Below are 27,939 nucleotides of genomic sequence, written 5' to 3'. Positions count from 1 at the left end.
TAGCCCCATGTCTGCCGGTAGACTCCCTAGTATAGCTGCATGGCTGGGAAGGCATTCTCTTCAATAACAAGTTTCAAATCTGATGGAGAGAAATTCCTGCTCTCAGGGAACTCCCTACCCAGCTAGTAACACTAAAACAACATGCAGAGCATATTTGATCAGAAGATCACAGAGATTCAGATCCTAAAGCTGGTAAACAAAGCAAAACTATGATTCAGATTGTCGCTAGATTCATAGTCTCTGCTACTTAGAATAATTTAATTTGTGGATGCCGATAATAACAATAATGCTCCAATAATGCAATGGTAATAATGTAATACTATTCTCTCTCCTCCTCCTCCACTACTACTACTACTACTACTAATAATAATAAATAAGGTCGTCCATTTATCAGGGCCCTTATGTGATAGGCACTGAACTAGGCATTTAATATCCGTGTGAATACCTCTTCTTACTTAATCCAGCCAGCAACCCTGCAAGGTAGGTATTAACAGCCCCACGTGGAAGACATGGAAACAGTCTGACAACAAGTTAAAAGCAGTTCATACATATGTAGGTGCTTTTGGTCACACATACTCTACCGACCACTGTATTTTTATTCCCTTTCTTCAGGAACAAGGCCAGCTAAACATTACGTTCTTCCCCTTTCTATATTCCCTTTCCAACAAAAACTTACGTTCCTTACTCCGCAGAAAGCCACGCATTGGACTCTAAACACCCTGGCTGTCCAATCCATAGTGGTAACTAAATGACTGGCTGACCTTTAGGTTTGAGTCTGTGAGAACCATACCCAAGCAGCACTGCTGGTGGCCAGGTGTCACACACCGTCCACAGCACTGAGCCATGAGTCTGTGGTTGTCTTGGCCAGGAGATAAATCTGAGATCAAGACAACCCTACTGCACAGTGACTGTTCCCATCCCATCTGATGACTGGGGCTTGCTCACAGGGCAGGCCTATCACCCTGGCACAGCTCCTCCTTCTCAGGCTTACAAGTGCCACCAGCTCACCAGCTGTGTCCAACAAAACCTAATCCCCATTTATGCTCAAACCAGGTGGGAACAGGGGATCACCTGGTCTCAGTGTGTAGAAATGCCATGGGCTAGAGAGTCAAGGGTGGTGAGCCACAGAGTGAAGACCAGAACCAGAAGACCTGGGCAGACGGCAGCACCCCGCCAGGGTGCAGGTACCATCAGGGTCAAACCCAGCCAGTCTTGGCTAGCAAAGCCAAGGGCCAGATTCAAGCCTGCAGTCAGAGGTTGAGGCCAAGGTCTGAACTTGGCTAGGGAGAGTCATAGAGATTTCTTGACCAACCCAACCTGGAGGACAATGACTAAACCAATGAAACTTGAAGCTTCCAAAGGGCATAATTATAGTCCTTTTCAAAATCTGTTATCCCTATCACTCCTCATGCATATGAATTCTTGCCAAGAAACTCATTATTTCTCATAAAATTAGGGAGCTGGTTGACATTCTGCATGGGGAATACATGCCAGGTAGCCTGGGTTCAAATCCCAGCCCCAGCACTTACCCTAGCTGCCTGACCTTGGACAAGTTTCTTCACTTCTCCATGCCTCTGCCTTTCGCCACCTGTAAAACGGGTGTAAGAACAGTACCTCCATCAGCACTGCTGTAATGTATCAATGAATACATACATAGGAAGCTCATAAAACAGAGCCTGGTAAGTGCTTAATACACGCTGGCTTATTGTTATCATATGAACACCGAGTGGCACTGAGGGGAGGAGGGGTAGGTACGGGCATCCCAGAGCCCAACCCCGCACTGGGCACACTTTGAAAATCAGTGCTTGGGTACCACCTTTCACCAGTCCAAAAGCCTCCTCTATAGCACCTGACCTCTTAACACTTTCAGTGATGAGGACCTCATTACTTTAAAAACATGTCACCATCTCTAATTATTCCGAGCATCCAAGTCTCCTCATATTGACTCAAAATTTACCACCTGGTAGTGTGGGAGCTGCCACTAATGCAAGAGGCAAAAGGGTAGAGCAGAAAGCAGGTGCCCTTGAGTCAGAATTAGAATCCCTTCTCTGCAACATCTTAGCTGTGTAACTTGAGGGAAGTCACTTAATTTCTTTGAGCCTCTGTTTCCTCATCTGGAAAATGGGGTAATAACATTATCTAAGGCACAGGCTTGCTGCTATTGACTGAATTGTGTCCCCTGAAAATTGCTGTGCTGAAGCCATAAACCCCAATGTGACCGTATGTGGAGATGGGGTCTTCAGGATGTAAAGGTTAAATGAGGTCATAAAGGTGGGGTCCTAATCTGATAGGAGTGTGACCTTAGAAGAGGAAAAGAGGAAGTCTCCCTCTCTCCTCCCTACCCCACTTCCACGGCACACGCTAAGGAAAGGCCACGTGGTCACCTAGCGGGAAGGCAGCTGTCCGCCAGCCAAGACAGCCCTTACTGGGAACTGAATTGGCTGTCACTTTGATTTTGGACTCCCCCAGCCCCCAGAATTGCAAACAAATCAAATGCTGTGGTTTAAGCCACCCAGTTACGGCAGCCCGAGCTGACGAATCCAGCTGCCGTGAGGATTACGTGAGGGAGTATGTGTAAAGGGCCTGGCCCAAAGGCAGCACTCAAAAGGTGGAGTGATTTTTAGTTCTGAGGTCTGCCCTGGCCAGATAATTAAAGGCAGATGGCATGGAGGACCCGCCACAGCAGTTGGCCCGGCACAGCCAGTACTTGCCTCTTAATCTGGACTCATTACATGCCCCTGTCGCCTTGACTCCTCTGAGCTCCCTGAGGGCAGAGAATGCATTTCAGTCCTCTCTGTAGTCCCACTGCCCAGAATATCGTGGATGCCAGGGGTAAACGCCGGGTTAATGGATGGACACACACCGTACCTATTAGTGGGCATTTGGAAGCCGCCTGGCCACAGAGACCTCCATCCTTACGCTCACAAGCCTGAGGATGATTTGATCTTATCTGGAGTTCTGAGGCTGACAGCAAGCTTGCCGCCCCCCCAGCCACAGAGAACCCCGAGCAGGAAAAAACTGTCCAGCCGTAATTCCCAGGATCCTTTCAGCAACTGAGTTCACGAGTTTCCTGCACATGATGACCCCACATTTGCAAGTGTTCTCCCTCATTGGGAGGCATAACACGCCCTTCCCCAGAACATTTCCAAAAGAGGCAATTCCAAAGGATGGAAAAGGGCTATGTTTGTTCAACGCCAACTTTGCTAGGCAGCTCTTGTCAGATTTATCATCTTAATCCAGTATTTTGAGTGAAATAACTGCAGCTGGTTTTTTGCCGAACTGTCTCAGAGCTGATGGGCGGCATATTAGGGATAATTGTACTAAATGATTTTCACAATCTTTTGCAAGAACACAAGTCCACTGGGACACGGATTATTATTGGGGCCTGTGTGTGTAGTTACATTCTTCTTCTGGATGGGAAGAGATGTTAAGTTTGGAACAGTGGGTAATGAAGTTTGGGCCAACTGGGCTTCATAATATAATGCAAATCTTGTAATAGAACGTGGTGCTATAAAGCAGACACTGAATAGCACTTCAGAAAGATTTGCCCAGAACACAAGAGGCAGAAAGGAAAGAAAGAGAGAAAGAGGGAGGACATTAGAATGGTAACAGCAGTGTGATGAGAAAAGCCACCCTATGCCTAGAAGAGAGGATAAGCGACCTGGACATGAATGTTTTTCTCCAACAGTAAGAAGTGGCTTTTCCCAAATTCTTCTGTTCCCCACAGGATCTCTGACAAATCTGGGAGCAGAGTAATGGTAATATAAATAACAATAGCCACAGCTAGCATTCGTCAAACGCTTACTGTAGGCCAAGCACAACACAAAAGCTAGCTCACTTCATCCTCGACATGTATTATCATCCCTGAGTTACAAACAGGGAAACTGAGGCTCAGGAGTTATGTGAAGGGTCCAAGGCCAAGAGCAGAGCCCTGATTTGAACCCACCTTTCACAGATGAAGCATCACTTAATTAAGCTGCCTCTCACCTCATCTACCGGATCAGGCTGAGGCCAGGATCCTTTTTGCCTTTCTCCCATCCTACAAGTGATTTTATTAACTCTGATCCTGTCCTTCCTGTCTTTGCTTTTAAAAAGAGGCAGCTTCTTCCGTCTGAAATCTGTTTTCCTGAGGCTGGACCCCTCCCTTCGACTATTTCCATTAAGTGTGTGGCTGCCTGGGTGTGGATTGGTGGGTGTTGCGTGTGAGTGAAAGGAAGCAGGGAGGGAGGGAAGATGGGGGTAAAACCAGGCCGTTCAGAGGCAGCCGTGGATGCAGAGATCTGTGGCTAGATGCCGCATGGCATTTCTCTTCCTGTTAGACAACCCTCACCCGACAGACCCCAAAAGCCCCCAGGGCCTGCCATTCAGGAAAAGCGGAGGCTGAAATGGCCTGGAAGCACCCGATGCCTGCTCCACCGGATGCGAGATTGGGATTCAGGGCGAATCTCAGGTTTCTTGGTGCCTTCCCAGGGAAGAGCCGCCCTTGAAGAGAGCTCGTTCCACTGTAGGGCACTGGCTCCTCCTGCCGGCCCGTCCTAGGAATGACCTCTGTTTGTAGCTCTGCTAGTCTGTTCTTCCCCTTGGAGATGAAAGATCCACCCCAGGCAGTCACCCTCCCCTCTCCCACTTCAGGCCCCCTCCAAGCTGGAGGGGAAGAAGAAAGCATCACAGAGGAAAGGACTCCCCCCCCCCCCCCGCCTTCCGCTCCTGGCCAATTACTCTGAGCCTAAGCAGCAACCCTGGTGGAGGGAGGTTTGATGAACTATTCATCACAGTCCTAAATAATTCATTTCCCTTTGAGAGCCAGCAGCCCACAGGAGCCGTAAGGTTTTCTTAAGTTGACACCTTTTGAGAGATGAAAAATAAAGCAAAAGCCCCCTTTTAGGGAAACCACAGTTGCTTTATATGCCGTTTCCTGCCTCCCCCACCCCCTCCAGTGTTACCGGGCTCCTAGGCTCTGCCCCGCTCCTCCTGATTGGTCTCCTATTGTTCGCTTTGCTTTTTTGTTATTCAAACAACTCTACTTTGTGGGACCCCCTATGCAGGCCCTGCTAGCATTATCTCTTTCTCCCCCAGCCCCATGGGCTTCCAGTGTCTAACAACCCAACTGCCTTTAAACTGAGGCTACAGGAGCAAGAGGAGGGCACAAGATCGGGGGTGGGGGAGGGGGACTGGTTGTGTCAAATGAGATGTGTCCCGCGCACTGCAGGGCGTTCAGGCGCTCTCCTCTGTGCTTACTTGGGCTGCCCTGACACAGCTCCACTACTTGTCATTCTGCAAGCATTTTCTCTCTCCATCCTGGATTTTGAGCAAGACCTCCACAGGGCTCTCCTCTGGGCCAGCCGGGGCCAAACACATGGGATGAGGCTTCTCTGCCTCAATCCCCAGCCATCCACAGACCGCAGAGACCCGTTTCACATACAGGAAGCAGGCCACAGGGGACAGTGCGGATGGAAGAAGGTGGGCTGAGGCTAACTGTCTTCTCTGGTATTGACCCAGCCTCCTCCTGCTGGCCTTGGTCTTCCAGCTCTGGGGCTCTGCTGATGCCCTGACTACAATGGCATTCCACTTGTCCCCATCTGGCACACTCCAGAGGGGACTGAGCAGAGCAGGTCCATGCCGGAGCCCCCAGCCCCCCGCCCCCCGTTGACATGCCTGGTATCTTTTTTTCTTCTCTCTGCATCTTAGAGAAAACCTAACAGATTTGGAGCCACAGTAAAGAAAAGAATTTAGGATGAAGAATACAAAGGACACGTGGCCCCAAACAGTTTAGCCTTCAAACTCACCCCACTTCAGGCAAAATAACACCCAAGAAAACTAACACAATGAGAAACTGTGCTTACTTAACAAGTAAAGCAAAGGAAACCATTGACAAAAAGAAAAGAGAACTGAATGGGAGAAAATATTTGCAAATATTATGACTGATAAAAAGTTTAATATCCAAAACATATAAACAGCTCATACAACTCAGTATCAAAATAAAAAGCCCGATTAAAAAACTGGGCACAAGACCTGAATAGATATTTTTCCAAAGAAGCCATAAAGACAGCCAATAGGCACATGAAAAGATGCTCAGCATTGCTAACCATTCAGGGAAATGCAAATTAAAAACCTCACACCTGCCAGAATGGCTAGCATCAAAAAGACTACAGATAACAAATGTTGGTGAGGATGTGGAGAAAAGGGAACCATCCTACACTGTTGGTGGGAATGTAAATTGGTGCAGCCACTGAGGAAAATGGTACGGAGATTTCTCAAAAAACTAAAAACAGAACTACCATATGATCCAGTAATTCCACTCCTGGGTATATATCTAAAGAAAATGAAAACAGTAACTTCAGCGATTCTTGGACCCCAATGTTTACAGCAGCATTATTTACAGTTGCCAAGATATGGAAGCAACCTAGGTGTCCATCAACAGATGAATGTATGAAGAAGATACGGCGCACGCGCGCGCACACACACACACACACACACACACACACACACACACACACACAGTGGAATACTACTCAGCAATAAAAAGAAACTATTCCCCTTGGCAACAACATGGATGGATCTGGAGGGTATTATGTTTAGGTAAAATAGGTCAGAGAAATAAATACTGTACATTATCACTTATCTGTGGAATCTAAAAAAATAAAAATGAGTATTCGATAAAGAACAATATTGTGACATAAAAATTATACAAAATTCAAATTTCAGGTTCATAAATAAGATGTTATTGGAACACAGCTACACTAAGGCATTTATATGGCTGCTTTCCTACTTTAGTGGCAAAGGTGGATAGATTGCATAGCCCAGAAAGCCTAACATATTTACTATCTGGACCTTAACAGAAAAGTTTGCCACACTCTGTCTAGATCTGTTTCTCACTGTCACAGTCATCACCGGGATCATGGGATTTGGAGTTCCAGATCCTGCCCTAAATGTTCTGAATATGTAATGGAGCCTAATATCCATGTTTTCAAAATCCCCTTAAGAACACCAACTCCATCCAGGTCCAGGATTTAAACATCGCAAATTCTAATGACACCCAAGTCTTCATCTCTAGCCCAGAATTCCCTCTTAAGTTCTAAACTCATCCTAGAGCCTACTTCACATTTCCACATAGACAACTAATTGACACCTTTGATCTAGCGTACCTAAAACTGGACTTTCCATTTTCCACCTCATGTGTTCTGCCAATCTTCTCCACCTCTAATCTTCCCTACTTCAGTTAATGGCACTAACAGTTACTTAGGCAAAAAACCTAGGAATCTTTGTTGATTACACTTTCCTTGATCTTCCATGTTCCATCAATCAGAAATCCTATTGGCCTTGCCTCCAACAAATAAGGAATCCAATCACTTAGAGCCATGTTCACTACCACCACTCTAGTCTAAGCCATTGTCATAGCTCGCTGGGACTACTGCAATTGCCCTCTAAATATGCTGTCTGCTTCCACTTGTTCAAGTTTTATATTCAATAAGGTAAACTTATGATTCAAAGAAATACATGTCAAAGATTTGGGCCAATGCATTAATTAATGCAGGAACGAGTAAGATCTTAAATCTGCTCCAAAGACCATTTGAGAAGCTAAATATTTGTAGTAACGTTAGGATATTATTTATGAGTTAGATACAAAACTAGTTAATATCCAACAAAGCCATAACTAGGTTATTTTTTTTTACGATGGGAATGGCAAAAAAAAAAGTTATTTGCCTCTCTACTGGGCAACAATCTACACGTTCACCTCTGCTTGGACACATCCTTGTCCTTCTCTGTATAGATTATTATTCCACACAACAGCCCAAATGATCATTGTAAAACATCAATAGGGTCATAAAACTAAAACACAAAATCCTAACTAGAGCCTACAGAGTCTGTGTGACTAGACTCCTGCCTAGCTCTCTGACCTCCAATCCTACCACTTTCTCACTCATGCACTAGGTCTTGGCTTCGCTGGCCACACTTCCAATTCCTGGAACACGTTAGGCTCATTCCTACCTCAGAGCCTTTGCAATTAGGCCACTCTTCCACGTACCTGAAACCACCTTTGCCCAGATCTTCCTTTGTCTCCTTGTCATGCAGAACTCAGCTTGACTATCACATCAGAAGATTACCTAATTACCAAATTACCTACCTCTTCATTCTGTTAGTCCTTCAATCACCCTATTTCCTTCACAATAACTATTCCTTTTTGTTTGTTTGCTTATATATTTGATTATGTCTCTCTCCACCATTAAAATGTAAATGGCATGAAAGCATGGGACTCTGTCCTGGTCCCAGATATGTCCCTAACAAATAGCGTAGTCCTTGACACATTTTAGGTGCTCAATAAATATTTGTTCAATTAACTGATCTAGAATACATTCTGAGTTCTAGCCCTGTCTCTGTCTCTGACTGGCAACTCTGGATTTAGGCACGTCCTTCCTCTCCCTTGAACCTCAATTTTACCATCTAGAAGACAGTAGCATGGAAGGAAAGCATCTGTGAGGTACCTACCAGCTTTCTGATGCAATCAAAGATCAGTCAAACTGATAGACTGCAGCCACTTTTCAAAAGCAGCAGAGACTAGAGCAGCAGGCATCTCACCATCACCTACTACACAGTAAGCATTTCTTCAGGCCCACTCTGCCGGGCTCTATGCTGAATGTTGAAAATACTAAATGGATAAAAAATCCATCCTTCATAGGGATGGTAATCAAATTTAATTAGGAAAACATTTCATATACAGGCAAAGCTAACAATACAAAGTACTTTACTAATTGCCAGATGAGTTACAATCCTAATCATTTCAATAGCTAAAATTTGAGAGCTTACTATGTACCAGACATTATTCTAAAAAAATTTTATATATTAAGTTATATAAGCCTCACAGCAAACCTGTAAAAAAACAAAGGACCATTTTCAAAAGCCCTAGGAAATAGGCACTAGCTTTACTATGGCTATCCATAGATAGCAAGTATTACTCGAATTTAGAAGATCTCACTGAAGACTGAGTACAGGCAGTCTTGGCAAGGTGGCAGGAGTGGGGCAGACAGAAGCTGGGCCTCAAGTGAAGAATGGGGCTTAGACAACTGCAGTGGAAGAAAGAGGCCATTCCAGGAAGGATCAACTTGAGGCAACACCTTAAAGGGGAAAAGCATTGAACAGTTTGAGGACACAAGGAGCAGAGTGATTTCACTGGAGTAGAATTGTCTGGTCAAACTATTGACAGACAAGTTTTGAGAGAAAAGTGGCAACTGAATTGTGGATGACTTTGAATGGCATTCTAAGGAATGTGGCCCTGTTCCTGGAGATATTGAGGAGTCATTGGCATTTTTGAGAGTAGTTTTACGTTCAAAGTAACCATCTAAGAAGATTAACATGGCAACTAAGAGGCTATCACTTGACTGGATAAAGACATTATGGTATGTATACACAATGAAATACTACTCAGCCACAAAAAATAATGCCATTTTCAGCAACATAGATGGACCTGGAGATCATTCTGAGTGAAGCAAGCCAGAAAGAGAAAGAAAAATACTATATATCACTTACATGTGGAATCTTAGAAAAAAAAAAAAAAAGACACAAATGAACTTATTTACAAAACAGAAACAGACTCACAAACTTATGGTTACCGAGGGGAAAGGGGATGGGAAGGAATAAATTAGGAATTGGAGATTTGCAGGTACAAACTCCTATATATAAAATAAACAAAAGTCCTACTGTATAGCACAGGGAACTATATTCAGTATCTTGTAGTAACCTATAATGAAAAAGTATGAAAATGAATATATGTATGTTTATGTATGACTGAAGCATTATGCTGTACACCAGAAATTGATACAACATTGTAAGCCAACTATACTTCAATAAAAATAAAGAAAAAAGAACTATCAAAAAAAGGCTATCACTAAAATCCAGGTGTGAAGTGACAAAGGTTTGTATTAAGGTGGTGTTAACAGGAGAGAAATTGGGGCTGTAAAAGAAATTAGAAGAAAAATTAACTCTAATTGGCAACTGGCTTGACGTTAGAGGACAAGATGGATATAACAAAGATGACCCCAGTTTTCCAGCTGGGGTATTTTTGACAGAAATGAGAAAGTCTTGAGGAATGGGAGGTAAAAATCGAAAGTCATAGCCAAACTTTAGGCACATTTGTAAATGACTGATCACTGAGAAGACACAGTCATGTAAATAAATAAAGTTACTTGGCTTAAATTCACAGAATAAATATAGTGACTGCATTATCAGATGCTCATGAGACATTAAATAACTTTGTCATAACCACTTAGAAAGGCATGAAGCCCCACTTGGTGTAGGTTTCATATTTTCTGCTTAGCTGACAACTGTGAGAAGCTATCTGAACCTAAGTAGAGCACGTGGTAGATGAGGATGTTCTATTCATATATGGCAAGATGGACAATTTCCACTCACCCCTCTAGATATACTCCCCAGGCTTCACCCTGCTCTCTGCCTTCAGAAGGTGACTTATATGGACCTTACCAACTGGCCCCTTCCCTCTAGCTTCAGGACGGATTTGGCCAATGCAACCTCCACTGGAGATCAGAAGGAGACAAAAAGTAAGGTCAGGGTATTTAATCCTCGGGCTTCCTCCCTGCAAAGTTTCTCTGGCCTGGCTGCGTCCCTTATCCAAAGATCATTGATCCTCTCAAGATAGTCTCGCTTGGGGGAGAGTATAGTTCAGTGGTAGAGTGTGTGCATGCACGAGGTCCTGGGTTCAATCCCCAGTACCTCAAGTAAAAATAAATAAAAAATCTAATTGCCTACCCCCTCCTGCCAAAAAAAAAAAAAAAAAAAAAAGAGATAGTCTCCCATTACACAACTCTCCCCTTCCAAGGTCTGGTAACTCGTACCTCCCTTTATTCCATGAGTGGAGGACTGGTCGTGTCTTCACTGCTACCATCCTTGAAGTATGACACAATCTCTTGCAGTTTCTCCACCTACGCCTTTATAAATAATCTCTTCGTAAGTAAATCTTCCATGAATGATGCTGATTTTCTACGTTATTTCCGTTGGGATCTGATACAGTAATTATTCCTTCAGTGGTCCCAAGAAACAGACTTTCAAAGTGAGATTTGAGATTCATGTGGTCACGCTGAGGAGTACCACAATAACCTCCTTGCTGAGGAAAAATAGGAATGGGTTATCTGTGGCATGCAGTGGCATCATAATCACTCAAATGACTACCCATCACAGCATGGAATGAAGTTCAGGTAGATGACAGTGTCTTGGGAGATCAAATGGCCATAGCAATTAGTCCACAAGGGCCTGGACACTTCCTTCATCAAGTCATTAAGACAAACATCGGTGAGGGGAGCACCATCAATGAGAGAGAGTTCTGTGATGGCATCTTCTGTAGGTCATAGATGACAGTAAGGGATGCTATCATGGAACTATGTGTCCTGTTCTCAATGGGAATATGGGATCCCAAAGTGCTAATGGCAGGATGGTGTCACTTAACAATCAGCGACATAGTAGGTGCAATTTACACACTAAGACTCAGAAACAAAATGGTAATCAGTGTTGACCTGCAGGGATCTATAGTGATGGTTAATTCACCATGGAGGTCTCAAAATGAAATATATCAAGCCTACCGATGTGCTGCTGGGCCCATATAAGCAGAACGAATCTTGGTCTGCTAAGCAGAAACCTAACTCAGCTCACTGCAGTGACAATTCTTGGCCTCTTCTACAATTCCCAAATGAAAGTCAGTTCACAGGAGTGAAGCCCTTGAGGCTGCAGGAGTAAACTGTAAATCTCTAAGCCTTCTCCAGCGGTACTTACGGCCATATACTAGGGAGAGAAAACCACTCAGTTCTCTGGGGGATTATTAGATAGAAACTCTAAGCTTACACTGATTCCCAAAAACCAAAATGCCACCATGGTCTACCTGTCACAATGGGGACTTCTGGAAGTCAGGTAGTAGATAACCATTAGTCCAATGGGACAGAAGCTTCATCCTCTGGCTATTTTCCCAGCCTCAGATTAGCTGAAATGGGAGTAGCAGTTTAGTAATTGGAAGATTCTCCTCTTTTGTTCCATGGCCTGTGCAGCAAGGACTATTACAGTAGGATCAATTCCTGGAACTGCCTCTCCCCCAACACAATAGTAAACCCAATGATACATCACATCCCTGGAGAGACTGCAAAGACTAGTGCCATGTTCAAAGAACTGAAAGGCACCAGGATGATGCTTTTCACCACATCCCCAATTAACTTGCCTGTGTGGCTGGTGCAAAAGCTCAGGTGGGTCTTGGTGAATGACAGCAAATATCATAAACTCCATCACATGGTGATGCCAATCACAACTGTGGTTCCAGATATGATATCTTTATTAGATAAAAATCAAAATATCCCTTGACACCTGGTACACAGCTATTGACCTGGAGAATGCTCTAGAATGCTTTCTTTTCCATCTTGACCACTAAGGAAAATTACAAGCAGTCCGAACTGACATGTAGGAACAATAGTATATCTTCACTCTCACACCCTAGGATTGTCAATTCTCCTCCTGTCATAATATAGTCCAGGGGCCCCTGAACATCATGCTGCTTCATTACATGATAGTATATGGCTAATGACTTGATGAGAAGTAGCAAGAATCCTATATACCTCTGTGAGATAGAAGAAACATTTTTGCAGAAGTTCAGGGGCTTGCCACGTTGGGGATGTTTTGAGAAGGTTTAGTGATCTGGGATATGTATAGATATTCTTTCTAAAGTAAGAGACAAGTTGCTTATACTTCCTACCCTGAAGAAAGAGGCACAATGCTGGGCAGGCCTCCGTGGACTTCAGAAGCAAATCCATTCTACATTTGCATGTGCCATTCCAACACATTTTCCAGGTAACCAACCCATAAGACTACTGTCTGGCTTCTGATTAGATCTGGCCAATGGGGAGCCGAGAAAAGAAACTGAAAGGAGAGAGGGAGGTGAGGTGAGGTTATTTATTCCCCTGGCTTCCTCCCTGTGAGGTTGCCTTGGTCTGACTGTGCCTCTAGACTAAGATAACTGGCCCCCCTTCTATCAGCCTCCTCTGTTTGAATCTCTCCTTCTGGGTGCCTGTAACTGCTCCCTCCTGTCCCTTCAACTCAGACACAGTAACAGCTCCGTTTGACATTACTATGCTACACTTTGTAGACCCTTTATACCTACAGCTCTGTAAACAGTCCATTCATGAGTCATCCCTCTTCAAATTATCTTAATCTGAATGTACCATGTGCTTCCTATTAGCACGTACTCACCAACACAATGGGAAGTGGGTTTGACATATGTGCTATATGGACTACATCATCTAGGTGTCATACTTTAGAGCTTGGGTTCTAGAGTCAAACGAACCCATGTTTAAATCCCATGTCCACCATTTACTAACCTGTGTGACTCAGAAATTTCTTCAGCTCTGAGACTCAATTACATCTGCAAAATGGGAATAGTACTAGTATTCACCTCAGAGTTGTTGTGGGGAATAAATAAGACAACTCAGGTAAAGGGCTTGGCATAGTGCCCAGCATGACATAAGTATTCAATTATATGAGTTATTCTCCTCATTCGTTTTATAGCTCATAGCATTCACAGAGGAGGAAAGTACAGTTTGAAAATTCATTAATTAGGGTCCTGTTTACAGTTTTATTGTTAACTCTAATTGCTTGTTTGAAATAGTCTCCTGACTTCATTAAAGTAATTATTGCCTGTCAGTAAATGATGGGTTTGAATTTCTGCACATATGCTAGAATTTCACGCATCTTGCACTTCACAGCAGGAACCCAGTCTTAGTCAACACTTTCTTGCTCTGACATCTGCACTCAATGCATAGGGTCTTACTTAAGCAAAGACATAATTATCCTTCAAAATAAAAGTGTAAACAGAATTGTGCAGCTCAGATTTGGTAACTTGCTCCTTTGTTGTGAACATTCTAGTTACATTATCTATACTGGAATTTCAGCATCACGGTCAGCAAATCACGGTACAAGGAACTAAACTCCAGGAAACTGAGGCCAGGCTGGGGGTGAAGGGAAAAATCCAGGCAGTAGACCTTACCAGCCCTGGGAAATTACCCAGGAGCCGGAGTTCTGGGCAAAATTTGGAGTCCTGAGTCGAGGGTTCAGATCTTCAATGCCGTATAAGCCTTAGAAGAATTATGTAAGCAAGGGTCAGGGGATATATCCAATACTTAAGAAATATCTATCCAACACCTATCATGTGCAAGAATTCGTAACAGGTAGTGAGTTACGCCAGGAGACTGGACATGGAAAATAAAGACAAAAACGGGTCAAAGTCTAAGAAAATATCCTGAACCAAGACATTTGTAGAAAAAGGCAAGAGTTCAAGTATCCAGACCAGCAACTGGGGCAGGCAATGTGGAGTGCTCCCAACAAAGGCTTTACTAACCAAAGCCAAATCCTCCTTTCTTTTCGGGGAACTTCTCATATGCTTCCTTACCAAGGAATGGCCATGTTCAAGCTCACAAATGAAAGAATCTTTTAAGAGTCACAGGGGACTGGAGGGAAGAATGAAGTTAAAATGAGAGAGGTAAATAAATCCTAGTACACGTACATAAAATGTACAAGTATAAAAAGTGTATGTTATACATCTTCAGTACTGCCCATAAGCCCAACAGTTTTTTTGCTTGTCTGTTTTCACTACCTACATTGTATTATTCATAGACTGGAATACTTTAAGTCTGATAAAAATCAGACAACTTTCTCAATTCCTCACCACCAATAAAGGAAAGAGAAATATATGCAGTACGTTTATGGGGCTGCAAAGGGAAATTCTGGAGATTCCATTCAAGATAGAGGAAACAGACATAGGCTGTGGATGAGAGAAAACAGCAAAAAAGACAACAGAAAATGAAACAAGATGAGGTGAGCTTTGGGTTATGTTGTGACCCCTCAGGCAAACACTATCCCAGGAAGACCTGAGTTACAGGGGCAGAAGGGGTAGGAAGGGATGAAAAGAGGTAGTCAGATCCTAAAACAGGTTTCAAAATCTTTTTTTTTTTTGGTCTTTATTTTTATTTTTAACACCTTTATTGTGGTATGATTCCTGTAAGGGTTTTATAATCTTTAAAGGTACCAACTGGCTTTATGAAAATTCCAATACACAAAATTGTGAAATTGCCCAACCAGAAAAGTGGGGTTCTATTTTCCAAATCACAAAAGAATTTTACTTTTTCTTGAAGATAAAGGCTTCCCCAAGTATACTTAATTAGCTGATTATGGACATAAACGTTTGACAAAAATAAACAATGTAATTATATTTGTCTATGAATGATAGTCATGTATTTTATATTATATGTGATTTTCAAAATAAATCTGCCTTTGAATATACAATTCTATCATGTATCCTCGGATAACCGTGGGTTGATACGTCACTTAGGTTGGGTTCCCCCAGAAGCTGACCCTGAGACAAGACTGTGACATAAAGTGGTATATTTTGAGAGTGATCCCAGGAAGCACCAGTACGAAAATAGGGAAGTGTTGCAGGGAGAAAAGGAAGCCTATACAGAGTGATCACTGAGCAGGTCGCCATTATGGGTAACTGGGGCTCAATCCCACTGGGGACCTCTGTAAGATAGTACAGAACACTCCTCAGAGTTATCCCCAGAGAGTGGGAGGGATTTGGGGTATTTATCCACCAATTCCCATCAGTTCTTGGTTGAGGGCTGCTTCACTGGTTGTGAGACATGTGTTAACTCCCCAGCATAGGTCACATGAGCACCAGACACCAGAAAAAGCACACAGACAAGTGCTTGTAGTTCAAATATGTCAGATGGGTATACACAGAAATAAGTACCCAGGAGATATGAGTGGGGTTCATCACTCAGTGTGTCTGCAACCCCGCACAACTTGTTCCAGCTACCTGAAGGACGAAGGAGTAAGTTGAATGGCAATTTCGAGGCATCTTCTTACTGTATAATTCTTCAATTATATAAAGAAAATATTGTTATAATTACTATAACATAGAAACATACATTGCTAGAGACTGAAAGTTTGTGTCCCTCCCCCAAAGTCTTATGTTGAAACCCAACCCCCAAGACAATGGTATTAGCACATGGGCATTTGAGAGGTGATAAGGTCATGAGGGTTTAATGCCCTTATAAAAGACACCTCAGAGCTCCTTCCCCTTCTGCCATGTAAGGTGACAGCAAGAACAGCCATCTATGAACCAGGAAGGGAGCTCTCACCAAAGTCTGCCAGCACCTTGATCTTGGACTTCCTAGCCCTCAAAATTGTGAGAAATGTTTGTTTAAGCTGCTGAGTCTATGATATTTTCATTAGAGCAGCCCAAAGGATCTAATACACACATACACACACTGATGACAGAAGCCAAGGACCATGGGTGTCTCGTTCACTACTAGAACCCCTTGTTCAACCTGTACCCATCTGATTAATCAACAGCTGAACAAATGAGAAAGTAAGGAATCACAAAGTATTCAATTCAGCTCATATTTATACTTCTTTGGTTGACTAGTCATCTACAACCTTTTGCTTTTTGAACAGAAATCTCTTTTCTAGCGAAAGTCAGCTAATAGTCTATAGAATCCAAATTTTCAGTGAGGGAAAGAGTTCCTCTTTAAGCTAACAAATGCCTGTGTTTTACAATAGCATGACAGACAGGTTCTTAATTGATATGCTAATAGTTCTTCCCTGTGTATGGTCATTAACTCCAGTTGAATCTTCAGCCATTTACGCAATGTGTGTATATCTATGCCACATACAAATACATTTGCATACATATAAACAAACAGAAGACCATGCAAATGGGTTGATTTTATCTGTATCAATTTTCTTTTATGGTACACTCCCAAGTTTTGACAATTGGTTTAGCACAATTTAGCTGCAAGTATTTAAAATATTCTTGAATGTGGGGAAGTAACAAAATGCCTTTTCACAAGCTGCAGGAAGAAAGTTCACAAGAAAATTAGGGCAATTTTGCATAGCAACTTGTGTATTTACATATCAACAACCTATTTAATGAAGAGCACCAAAAATAGCAGATCGAGTGAGTCCAGAAGCTGCAAACACAACACATCCTGCTTAATTCAAAACAATAGCAGTTGAGCAAGCCTGGTTTGTGTTCTAATATTGGAAACATTCAATGTTTCTTAAAAAAAAAAAAGAAAAATTCTGGCTTGCCTTCTTCAAACTAGGAGGTATGCTGATCACATAGGATGTGGTCCTTATCTACCAATCTCAGCCATCCTAGTGAACTCACTTCTCTTCTGAAGTGAGTCCTGGTTCTGACAGTGAATCAGTTAGCCATCAGTGACCAAGTGCCCTCTCTGAGCTGAACACGGAACTAAACATTACTGAGGGGAGACAAAAGGAACGAGGCTCAGTTCCTGTCCTTGAAGAGTTACAACCCTGTTGCTCATATAGGACACACATTTTATAAGAATAACCCCTAAAGATGCTTACAAAGCAACATTAGGCAGTGCCAGTTAGGAGCAGGGAGAGGAAGAGTGAAAGGGACTAAGCTCAAAATCTGCAAACCCATAAAGTGGGGAGATGGGAAAATAAATACTTTTTTGACAAATCTTAAAATACTTGGACTAGCAAGTCACTTGCCTCAGACAGAAGCCTGAGCCTATATGGCCAGCCCAGTGTGCTTCAAAAACATCTAAGTGAATGCCTACAGCTTCTGTCACAGCCTACTCATGTTACCTCTGGTGGTTTCACACATTTACAGTTACTTTCCGGCCTGGCCAGTGAAGACATCTGAATTTGCTGGCCCTGAATTAGAGGCTCACCTTTAAACTTGGAACAATGGTTGCGGATCTTGCTACTCAAAGTTGTCGTCCATGACCTGGCCGCAGCGACAGCATCACCTGGGAGCTTATTAGAAATACAGAACCTCGGGCTCCACCCCAGACCTGCTGAATCAGAATCTGCTTTTGAACAAGATCCGGACTAAAGCTGGAGAACTGCCGGTTGAGGATGCGTAGAAGAAAGCCCTACTTCAGCCAAGAATAATTAGAAGTTAAGACTGTGCTACCCACCAAGAGATAATGCTGGGCGAAAAAAACCAGCTTGAGAAACGCTGGCATCATACGAACTACATACAGTGGACCTTTAAAGCAGTGATTCTTAAACATCAGTGTTCATCAGAATTATCTGAAGCGCTTGCCAACTCCCTGGCTCTACTCAGGTGGAGATCTTGATTGAGGACATGGAAGGTGAAGCCTTTCCAAAGACCCACAAGTGATGCCGGGTGCTACAGGCCAAAGTGTGCTCCCCGCCAAATTCGTATGTTGAAGCCCCAACCCCACAGTATGACTATACTAGGAGGCAGGGCCCTTAGGAGGTACTTACAGTTGAATGAGGTCATAAAGCAGGGTTCTAATCCAGTAGGACCAGTGGTCTTATAAAAAGAGGAAGACTCTCTCCCTCTAGAGCACTCAGAGGAAATGCCTTGTGAGGACGGAGCAGATGTGTGCAGCCAGGAAGAGCTTCCTCCCCAGAGCCCGACCACGCCGGCGCCCTGGGCTCAGACTTCAAGCCCCCCGAACTGTGAGGAAAGGAATGTCCAAGCCGCCAAGCCTATGAAACTTTGCTGTAGCAGCCTGAGCTGACGCACGGAGTCCCCAGACCTCACCTTCACCCTGGACAGACCTTCTTGTAGCTTGAGTCTCACAAGGAATGTGGACTGTCCCTTGATATTTGCTATCCCAGGGCCTCTGAGGATTTCAGCAAAAGATCCCAGGAAAGTACAGCCCTTCACTCCTCAGATGAAAGAGGTGGGAGGGCCTCGGGGTCAGCTGCCGCGGTCAGAGTAGGGTGGCCCAGGTCACGGGACAAGGTGCTGTGCTGGCTGAGGACAAAAGAGGGTTCCCACAGGCAAGGCCAGCGGGGAAGCGGAATCCAAGCTGCCCAGCACTCTGCCCACTCCCGGCCCGTGCACGTATCAGGTGAGCAGGAATTTGGTCTCACTTTCCAGTCCAGAGCCCTGCCCCGCCATGACCTCCATCCTCACCCTCAAACAGGATTGCTGTGGGGGTGGGATTCATGGCTGAGTGCAGTCAGTGGTCTGGGCTGGCTCATTTTGTGGCTGGTTTGCCCTGGGCTTCCTGCCCTTTTGCAATCCCAGCTCAAGGGCACAAATTCTAAGTACAAACCCTGGGTCCCTCCCCTCAATCTCCAGTTAAGCCACTGCATCTTGGGGTTCCCCAGCTCCCCTGCACTACAATGGTATCCCCATATTTCTCATCTCCAGAGCAACAGAACATGGCGACCTCGCCTCTGTTAGGGTAAGCAGATCAGGGATTTCCATAGGCAGAAACAGAGGCCAAGAATGTCCCAGTAAGTATAAAGACATCAACACTGGAGAACACTGCTTTTCAAACTTCATTACACCTCAGTGTCACCTGGACAGCTGATTATAATGCAGATCTGGGAGCTCCTATTCTGACTCAGTAGGTCTGAGGCAAGGCCGAGGAATTTGCATTTTAACCAGCATTTCCGCTGATTCCAATGCAGGTGATCAGAGGACCACACTTTGAGAACCACTCTTTGGATCCACTGCTCCAGAATCACAATCCTTCACAGAGATGAGACAGCATACCTCTGAACTCTGGTTGCAACAGGAGAGGTGAGTGCTTTCTCTGTAATGGACATGGATGAAGGCACAGCTCTCTAAGATTTTTTTTTTTAAAAAGCAAAGGATAGAAAATTCTAGGGGAGAGGCCTGAGGTGGAGCCTCAGAGAAAGTAGCATTTTATTCCAGACTTCCAACTTCTTCCCCAACATCTGAAAGCAGAACCTTCTGTTGGTCTCCCCTAGGTGACCTGTGATTTTGTCCCCCTCTACAACAGCTTTTTAAGTGACTTTTCCTTCCTGAATCTTTACTTGGCCCCAGGCCAGAACACCTTCACATGGTCACCAGATTTTTTCCTTTAAAAAAAATTCTGATCATGGTTCTTCCCTGCTTAAGAACCTTATGAGGATAGCGCTCCAACTGCCGTGTGCACTGGCTAGGAATTTATTTTTTAAATGCAGGTTCTCGAGCCTGTCTCCTGCCTCTTGCACACAAGCCAGCACACACATGCAGTTATAACTCTGTAGGTTTCGGGTAGGACCCAGGAATATGCATTGTAACAGGTTCCCCAAGTAATTCTGATGCAAACTCTGGACAGGCCAATGCTCATAAATTCAGGCAGGGTCTATCCCAGGAACCGTTAGCATTGTTCACTGGGGCCTTCAAGACACACCATTCAATTCTTAGGACTTCAAGCTCTGTGGGAGACGTTTGGGGCCTGAAAAACACAGCAGGGGAGAAGTAACCTGAAGCTGTCCTCAGAAAAGGAATGGCCGGGTCTCAAGGATCAGCTACTTTGTGAGAATCCAGGCCCAGGGTGTGTACCCACACTCCCTTCTCCTGTTGCACTTTTAAGTCGGTGGAGGGAGGAGGAGTTTTGAGGGAAAAAAGCCAAAAGAAAGGACGGGCAGGCAAGGAGGAAAGCAGAAAATACACTCAGTGCCTAGGGGATTGGCAGGGGGGCTTGCGGGGAGAAACAGATGAGGATTTAGAGCGAGGTATTTTTTTAATTGAGTAAGGAAATAATTCCACAGCATTAAGTACCACATCACACCCGAGATTGAGCAGAGCAGCCCGGCCCAATACCGCATGCCATATGGCGAGTTAGAAGCCAAGCGGACCTGGTACCCCCCGGCTCGGAGGAAAGGCTACCTCTCGGAAGCTGGTAATTCCGCAGACCACCTGGGGTTCTTTTCACTGCAGCATCCCTTGGGACCCAAGGCTGCTTTGTTTCCCCCAGCTAGGGCTGGTGGCTGTGTCAAGCATAGGTGGTTTTTTTCAAACCACATGTTTCAGGGCAGCTGACAATGAGGCAGTCAGCAGGCTTCACGGGAAGAGTTTGTGCTGATTTCAGTCCCTAAGCCAGTCAAGCTACTTGATAAGACATTGCCATGAATAAAACCTAACTTCAGGGATAGTCGTAAGGCCCCCACTGATGTCCCCCACTGCAACGATTTTGGATTTTCTAGTGTTGGATGCACTGCAATAGATGAGGTGTGGAACCTTGCTCTGGACTTATACCCCTCTATACACACACACAGACCCCATTCTAAAACTCTGCTTCCTACGTGCCATTAGACCAGGCATACAGGTGAGTGACTGCTCATTCAATTGCCAAGTCCAGCCTAGTGTATTAAATGGGCACTAATGGCCAAATGATCACACTTAAACGTGTCAGGTAAGTAACATCATGGTTAGGGGCCAAACATAACTGGACCAGCACTTATGCCAGCGCTATCCCCTATTAGCTGCCTGACCTTGAGTGAGTCATTTAACCACTGTGTGCCTCCATTTTCTCATCTGCAAACCACAGAAATAACAGCACAGATCTCAAAAGGTTTTACCAGCATTAAATGAGGTAATGTATGTACAGCATGTAGTACAGAACCCATCAGATAGCAAATGGCCAGTCATTTTTAGCCATTTTGATGTTGCTGATGTCACTCCTCTCCAGCAGCGTTTGGCACTTCAGCAGAAAAGTTCTAGAGACCTAGTAACCACAGTAATTCTGGGTATGAGGGAGAGCTGGTTAAGGGCAGCTGAGCTTGGGACACTTGTCAATTGCAGCACACCCAGAACAGAACTCATCAGAAATCCTGGATCTTTTCCTTACTGCTAGCCTGGACCACACCTTTTAATGTTTCCATCTCTTAACCACAAAATGGGATGGCACTGGGGCCAAATGGTCTTCTCTGTATGAAAGGAAAGAAAAGGGGCCTAAAGAAAACACGAGGTAGGACTGCTCTGATCCTTTGTGCTGCTCGGTGGGCTATTTTTGGCACTCTGTCCTCACAGTATGTCTCTGTTTTTCATTCCGTGCCAGAATCAAATTCCAATTAGGGGTTCATCAACAGTAGGAATTCTGTGGCAGAGAATAAAATAATTGTCACATGTTTGTCTTAAAGCTGATTTTTACTTAATAAACCATCTGTTGGGGATAAACTGGTACCATACAAAAAGTTCTTTTTTTATAGATCAATCAGAAAGTTTAAAGGTCCAAAGCGGTGTCTGTGCTTCGACAACCCTTATGCTAAGGGCAGAGCGTACATTTTTTAACATGTCAGACTACAGGTATAGCTGCTGATCAGGTGTCTAATTAGACTTCCACTCTGGGCAGGCAGTAAATGCCCTAAACCTTGTGTATCAAAGTGATTCACTGGGGATGACTAATGTAATATAGGACATTCACATGGGCAGCAGGAATCAACAAGCCAACTACAAACATACAGGGACTAAAATTAAAGAAGCAATCAGAAAGGATCCATCCTCTAGAGACACAACATAGCTCCCTCAAGGTGAAGTGATCAGTGGCCCTTTCAGACAAAATCTAGGTGTCACAAGGTTAGGCACAGAGGCCTGAGCCATCTACTAACAATTCTTCAGTGAGTCCCTTCTGAAGCTTGCCTTGATCCCACCACCCTCACTCTAACCTTGGGTTAAGCTGATCATAACTAAATTAATCTGGTCAATTAAATAACAGTAACGAGAGAGGAACCAATGATCCAGATTCATTTAATTTTTACTGGAACCAGGAGCCCCTATAGCCACGGCATCTAGGATCCTGCAGCAATAAATGCATATGAAATCTGAGAACAGAGACCAGTCTAGAAGAATCTACGACAATGTTATTGACGCATGGCCAACCCCATGTCATAAATGCCAATGTCTGCACTTCAAGCCTGTTTCAAGGAGAGAGAGGCTTTCACAAAGTTTTGATGAGCCCCACTTCCCCAGTCCCCTTCCAGTAAATATGATCCCTTCCCAAGTATAGCAGGCACATGACCCAGGGTTAATGGTGGAGGAACTCTCCCAACAGACAGTATAATTTAGTTGCAGTTACACTTTCCATGTTTGCCCTTGCTTGCCTCTGGTTAGATCTTTTCTAGCATCTCATCTCACCCACTGGTTTACAAACTCGGCCACGACAGGATTCCTTGTCACCACGTCAAACCTCAAAAATCCTCAATTCCAGGTATTTATGGACTGTATAAAAGAATCAAATTTTTTTCCACCTTTAACCTTACTTACAGGGAGGCTATAACTGGGTCCAAACCACGTGTATGTGGCCCAAGTATTTCCACTGAATTAGATGGAGAAGAAAGGAACAAACGGAAGCGACAGACGAATGGTCATTTAAAGCCTTTCTGATTTTCTGATAATCAGGAATGGTGGCAGAGAACGGGAGATGAAGCCAGGTGTAAAAGGTTTCTGCACCCCACTCCAAGTTCACTGTTATGTTAGATTTCCTATTAATATTGTCATTTTTCATAACAAAAGAATTATTAATTATTAGGAGTATGCAGCAGTGGCCTTAGGAAAGATCACACTTGGGCTTTCCCTTTCTAACTTCCCAGGAGAGGAACGGTGGGTATTCTAGGGAAAGGAAGGGCACGGGTGCTGGTATAGGCCTTCTGCTGTCCATCAAATAGGCCCCAGGTGGTACCCGACCCAAGATAAAAAGCACTGCCCTGATCTCTATGCATCTCATCAGCCATCTTATAGACTATACCCTGCTACTCAGCCTCCAAAGCCAGTGCCCACTGAAAATCTGAGCTAACGTTTATTTTGTCCAACTCAGGAGCATACAGTGTCAGCAGCCAGGTCCACCTTGCCCCTCTTGGCGTCACTACATTTTAGACCCCCAATGACATATCTAAGCACCATGGACGATCGGTGCTAAACCATCACGTTGTGGCCGGCTAAGGGTTGTTTCAGTAGCTGCATTTCTCCCAGTAAGGTTCTCCCTCCTGGGCTTTCAGCACAGAGAGAAACAAAAGCAAGACCCTCCTGCAGTTGTACCACTGCTAGTTTCTCAACAACTGGACACTAAGGCACAGTTGGCAGAGGCATGATCTCTGGCTTTGGTGACCCTCTATGTGCCCCAGTTACCCTGAGTCCAAATTATTCAGAGGCTCAGCTCCCTGGGAAAGGGAAGCATGCTGAGACATCTCCTCTTAGAGGCTTTCCCTGCACTGTGATCTGTGAGTCCACGATCACAGACGAACCCAGGGACTGTTTTTATCCACTGCCCCCGTCAACTCCCCGGGCCCCCGAAGAGACAGTGGTATCCATCAGGTCTCTAGAAGCTATTAATCTCAGGACCTTCCTTTCAGCCTGAAGAATGCCCCTTCACTGGTCCCTGTTATTAATGTATAGAGCTGATTCAAAGCACACTGCTTCCGTGCCAAGATTTCACTGTCGGATTTCTTTATCTTCTCCAGCCTGCTCTGTGCCTCACATCAGATGGTCTCCTATGGTGGAGGCGGGGGAGTGGAGGGAGGGCAGGGAAGCAAGGAGCCAGAGCAGAGGAAGGATGAAGAAACAAAGAATAATCAATGTTTTGGGTTGGTTTTTTTTTTTGGTAGCTAGAGCTTGCCTTATGACATATCTGGAGCTCCCTCCAGCCTGCACCAAAATCTGAAATTTCAAACAACATTCATCCTTTTGACTTCATTTCAGTTCAACAAAGATGTATGGGGCATTGACTTAAAGTAAGATACCGTGCTAGACTACATGGGGTGTGGTTCCCGGGCTTTAAGAAGACTAGCATGGAAGGGAAATGAGAAGTAGACAAAACTAACTAGGAAATGCCAGAGAAAGGAATGGCCCCTCTAGTAAGCACAAGGACATCAAAGATAGGGGAACAAGGACACCTCGCGGGAGAGCACAGGGAGGTGGCCCTAGGATCTCAGAGCATCACTAAAGGCAAAGTGCTACAAAGCACAAGGGGAAGCACCCATACAGGACTCCTGTACCACTTCTTGAGGTCCTTCTCCAAATTGTACATCTTTAAAACATCTGAAATATGGCTTGCAGCCTAGCCTCACGTGTGATTAGAGTAGGAACACATCTCCAGCATATGAACTGAGAAACAAAGACCACCGCCTCACGTCAAAGTCCATCCCTGACCAGGAAACTATACAAACCGAAGTAGCCCATCCGGAGGGGTTTCTTCCTCAGGCCCTTTCCCAGCGCCCATCTTCCTCCAGAAGAGGTGAACAGGTCAAAAATCACTGCTCACAGTGCCAAGGGGGTCCTGATGAAACCTGAGTGTGCCAGGTACCCGTGGTGGAGTCGAGGGGAAAATGGGTGGGCAGCCCCGCTTGGGCCAGACTCTGCCAGATCACCTCTGCCTTAGCTTTGACTCCTGTCACCTCACCTTGGACAAATTACTTCAGCTTCGTGGGCATCAATTTCCTCACCTGTGTGGCAGTAAAAACGATGACACAGCAAGGCTTATGAGATGGTACTTGTATGGCTCTGGATAGCGCTGGCTCAGGAAATACTTCACAGTTGTGTTTACAGCGGGCCCGGACGGTGAAGAGCTACGTGGATGAAGGAAAAAACAATCACCCTGCACCTTGCCGGGACTCCACAATAAAGGGCAGGGCTGGAAGGGCAGAAGTCCAAGCTTGTCTGTCAGAGGACAAGCCGATTCTAAACACTTCCAGAAGAGAATTCCAGCAGGAGGTGGGGCCATGGGGCAGACAGAAGCCTGAATGGGAGTAGTTCAAGTGTGTCTGGCAGGAGGCGGCCACATGGGAGGAATCAGAGCTGACGCAGGGGCCAGTGAGGTATACCCCCTTCCCCTGGGCATTTGCCAGAGAAGGGGACTGAGGATGGAACTTTCAGGAATGGGGTCCTATAATGAACAAGACTACTGTCCCCTTATCTACCCCTCTGAATTTCTCTCTCATTTTGTTTTTGTTTGGGGTGGGGTGGTAATACTGTCTTTTGGTTAGTTGGGAGCCTGGTGTTAATATCTTTATACAGAGGTTTCATGCAACCTCCTTGGTTTCCCAAATGAGATGACCTGGGTGGCAGAATCAGTGTGATGGTCACTGTAAAATTCAAAACCAAAAGTGGCAACAAGAAGCTTCAAGCAAGAGAATCTTTTGAAGCAAACAAACAAAACTGCAGAGGGGTGAACACAGAAAGAGAGCCAATCTGGAACCGTGGGGGAAAACACAGCAGCTCCCCTGGGGCGGAGGCCGAGTGCACAGGCTAGCAGCAGGGCTTCCATGGCCAAAGGGCCACAGCTCCTCTCCTACCAGGTCCCTCGCTCCCCTGTCAACCTCCTTGCTTCGTCCTCCGTGGATTTGCCAATGTTGCTGTTAGACCTTGAGGCTTCATGTCCCAAACTCCCCCACCAGATGACCTTTTCTGGTGGACACCAGCGGGAATGCATAAGACCCCACTGGGCCTAGGGTGACTCTGCTAGCCTCTAACCGAGAACGGGACAGAGGCCACGCTGGATCAGGTGCTCTGGGGAGGAAGGATTCCAATCTAAAAGGAAGGAGGTGAGACTGGAATTTCTGACAACAAGGTATAATAACATCCCTGGATGAAGCCTGAATTTGCCAGCTCTGGAGAGAATCCTATGGTCTCAGAAGGACGGAGTCTGGGGAAAATACAGGCATCACTTGAATTATAGAAACATCTCTCCTATTTTCCAAGGGAGCGGAAGAGAAAGCATTTGCTCCACTACCTGGCTTCCCTGCCTTCTGCACTCATCACTTCATGTTCAGTCTCTCTCATAGTTGAAGCTGAAGCCTTACGATGTGTACAGAACACAAGCCCACAGCTATTCAATTTCTAGAATATTCTCTGGCCAGGCATGTTACAAAAGATCCCAGATCGTTTTGCTCAACTCCTCTGAGATGTTGTTTGATCAAGATAAAATTCCCATCATTTAGTCTCGCCATCACCTGAGTTTTACTCATTTTGTGGCTCTGGCAGTATTTTCAAATGATCACATGTTGAATTGTGGCAAGGAAGATGCCACAGTCCAATCACCCAGAAAAGCAGCAGGGAAGGGACAGCAAGACAAAAAGCAGCAGAAAGGGTGAGGGCGCAATGTGGTAGGAAGGCTGAAAGGGGGAGAGGAGAGATTTATTCAGGGAGATAAGCTTTAGCAGATCCACGCAGAGTTCCCTAAGCCAGCGGGGTCAATTTAGAATTGATCTGGGTGACAGGAAGTTTGAATACATTCTATACTTGTTTCTACTCCCCCACCAGCACACTGTATTTTGATGACTGGTCTTTTGGCACAAGCCTAGAAAATGCATAACTGTGAAGGCAGAAAGCGTTGCACATATTAAACAGTGGTTGGTGCAAGACACATTCAGTGGAGCTCCCAGTGATCTGCATTTGCTCCATTTCAACCCACTGGACTGCCAGATAATGGCCATTGGAGCCTGAATGTCTAGGCTAGGGCAGAATACACCCCCTGGAATTTTTTTTTCCCTAAATCTCTATTTATCAAGCTCCCTGACTGATGTGAAAATCCATACAGCAGAGACAGCATCAACTCTTTCCCCCCCCCCCCAAAGAAGAATACTCTTTTTTTCAGGTAGTTCATCCTCTAGGCTGCAGACTGAACACAATTCTTCTTTTTAAGTCTGGGCATTAATTAGAGAGATAAAGAAATGCATCTCCTTTTGTTCAGGAAGAGAATTCTATTGAGCCTTTGACAATGAAGGGGCTTAAGGGACAGCCCGAGTTGCTCTGTCTGCTCAGAGCCTCTGTGGAAGATCAAGGGCTCGCTCATGGAGGACCCTGGCTTTGTGCCACCCTCTTGCTGCCTCCCCTGGACTCCTGTGGGAAGGAGCGTCCTACAAGTAAATAAAAGGTCCGCGAAGGCCAAGATGAAGCCAGGGACTTGACACCACAAACCTGAATGTTCCATCGGGGCACCTAATTGCCTCAGGAAATCTGTGTTCCTGTTTCAGGCCCCGCTTCTCTCCCCACCTATCAGCTGACAGATTATGGTGGGCTCGCAAAAAGACAGGCCACTCGGGAACCCAGCCAAGTTGGGTTTCTCGTTGGCACAGAAGACTTCTTGAAGCCACACAACTAGTTATTCAGGGGCCTCTGGGACAGAGGTCCATTTTGCCCATCGATGGACAGTT

At 44.9% G+C, this 27,939-nt stretch overlaps 1 long non-coding RNA gene across 1 annotated transcript in view; it reads right to left on the bottom strand.

Annotated features, from left to right (window-relative positions):
* The window catches only part of LOC135320227 (uncharacterized), a 415,474-nt gene that overhangs the window by 339,374 nt on the left and 48,161 nt on the right, over positions 1-27,939 (bottom strand). The window contains exon 2 of the long non-coding RNA XR_010379478.1: positions 1,530-1,588. This is a non-coding gene — a long non-coding RNA (uncharacterized LOC135320227). The remainder of the gene's footprint in view (positions 1-1,529; positions 1,589-27,939) is intronic.

Source organism: Camelus dromedarius, chromosome X (assembly GCF_036321535.1).
Source record: "Camelus dromedarius isolate mCamDro1 chromosome X, mCamDro1.pat, whole genome shotgun sequence".
Taxonomy (NCBI): Eukaryota; Metazoa; Chordata; class Mammalia; order Artiodactyla; family Camelidae; genus Camelus; species Camelus dromedarius.
Note: the sequence above shows the minus strand (reverse complement) of the source record. Positions and strands in the feature narration are given on the sequence as shown.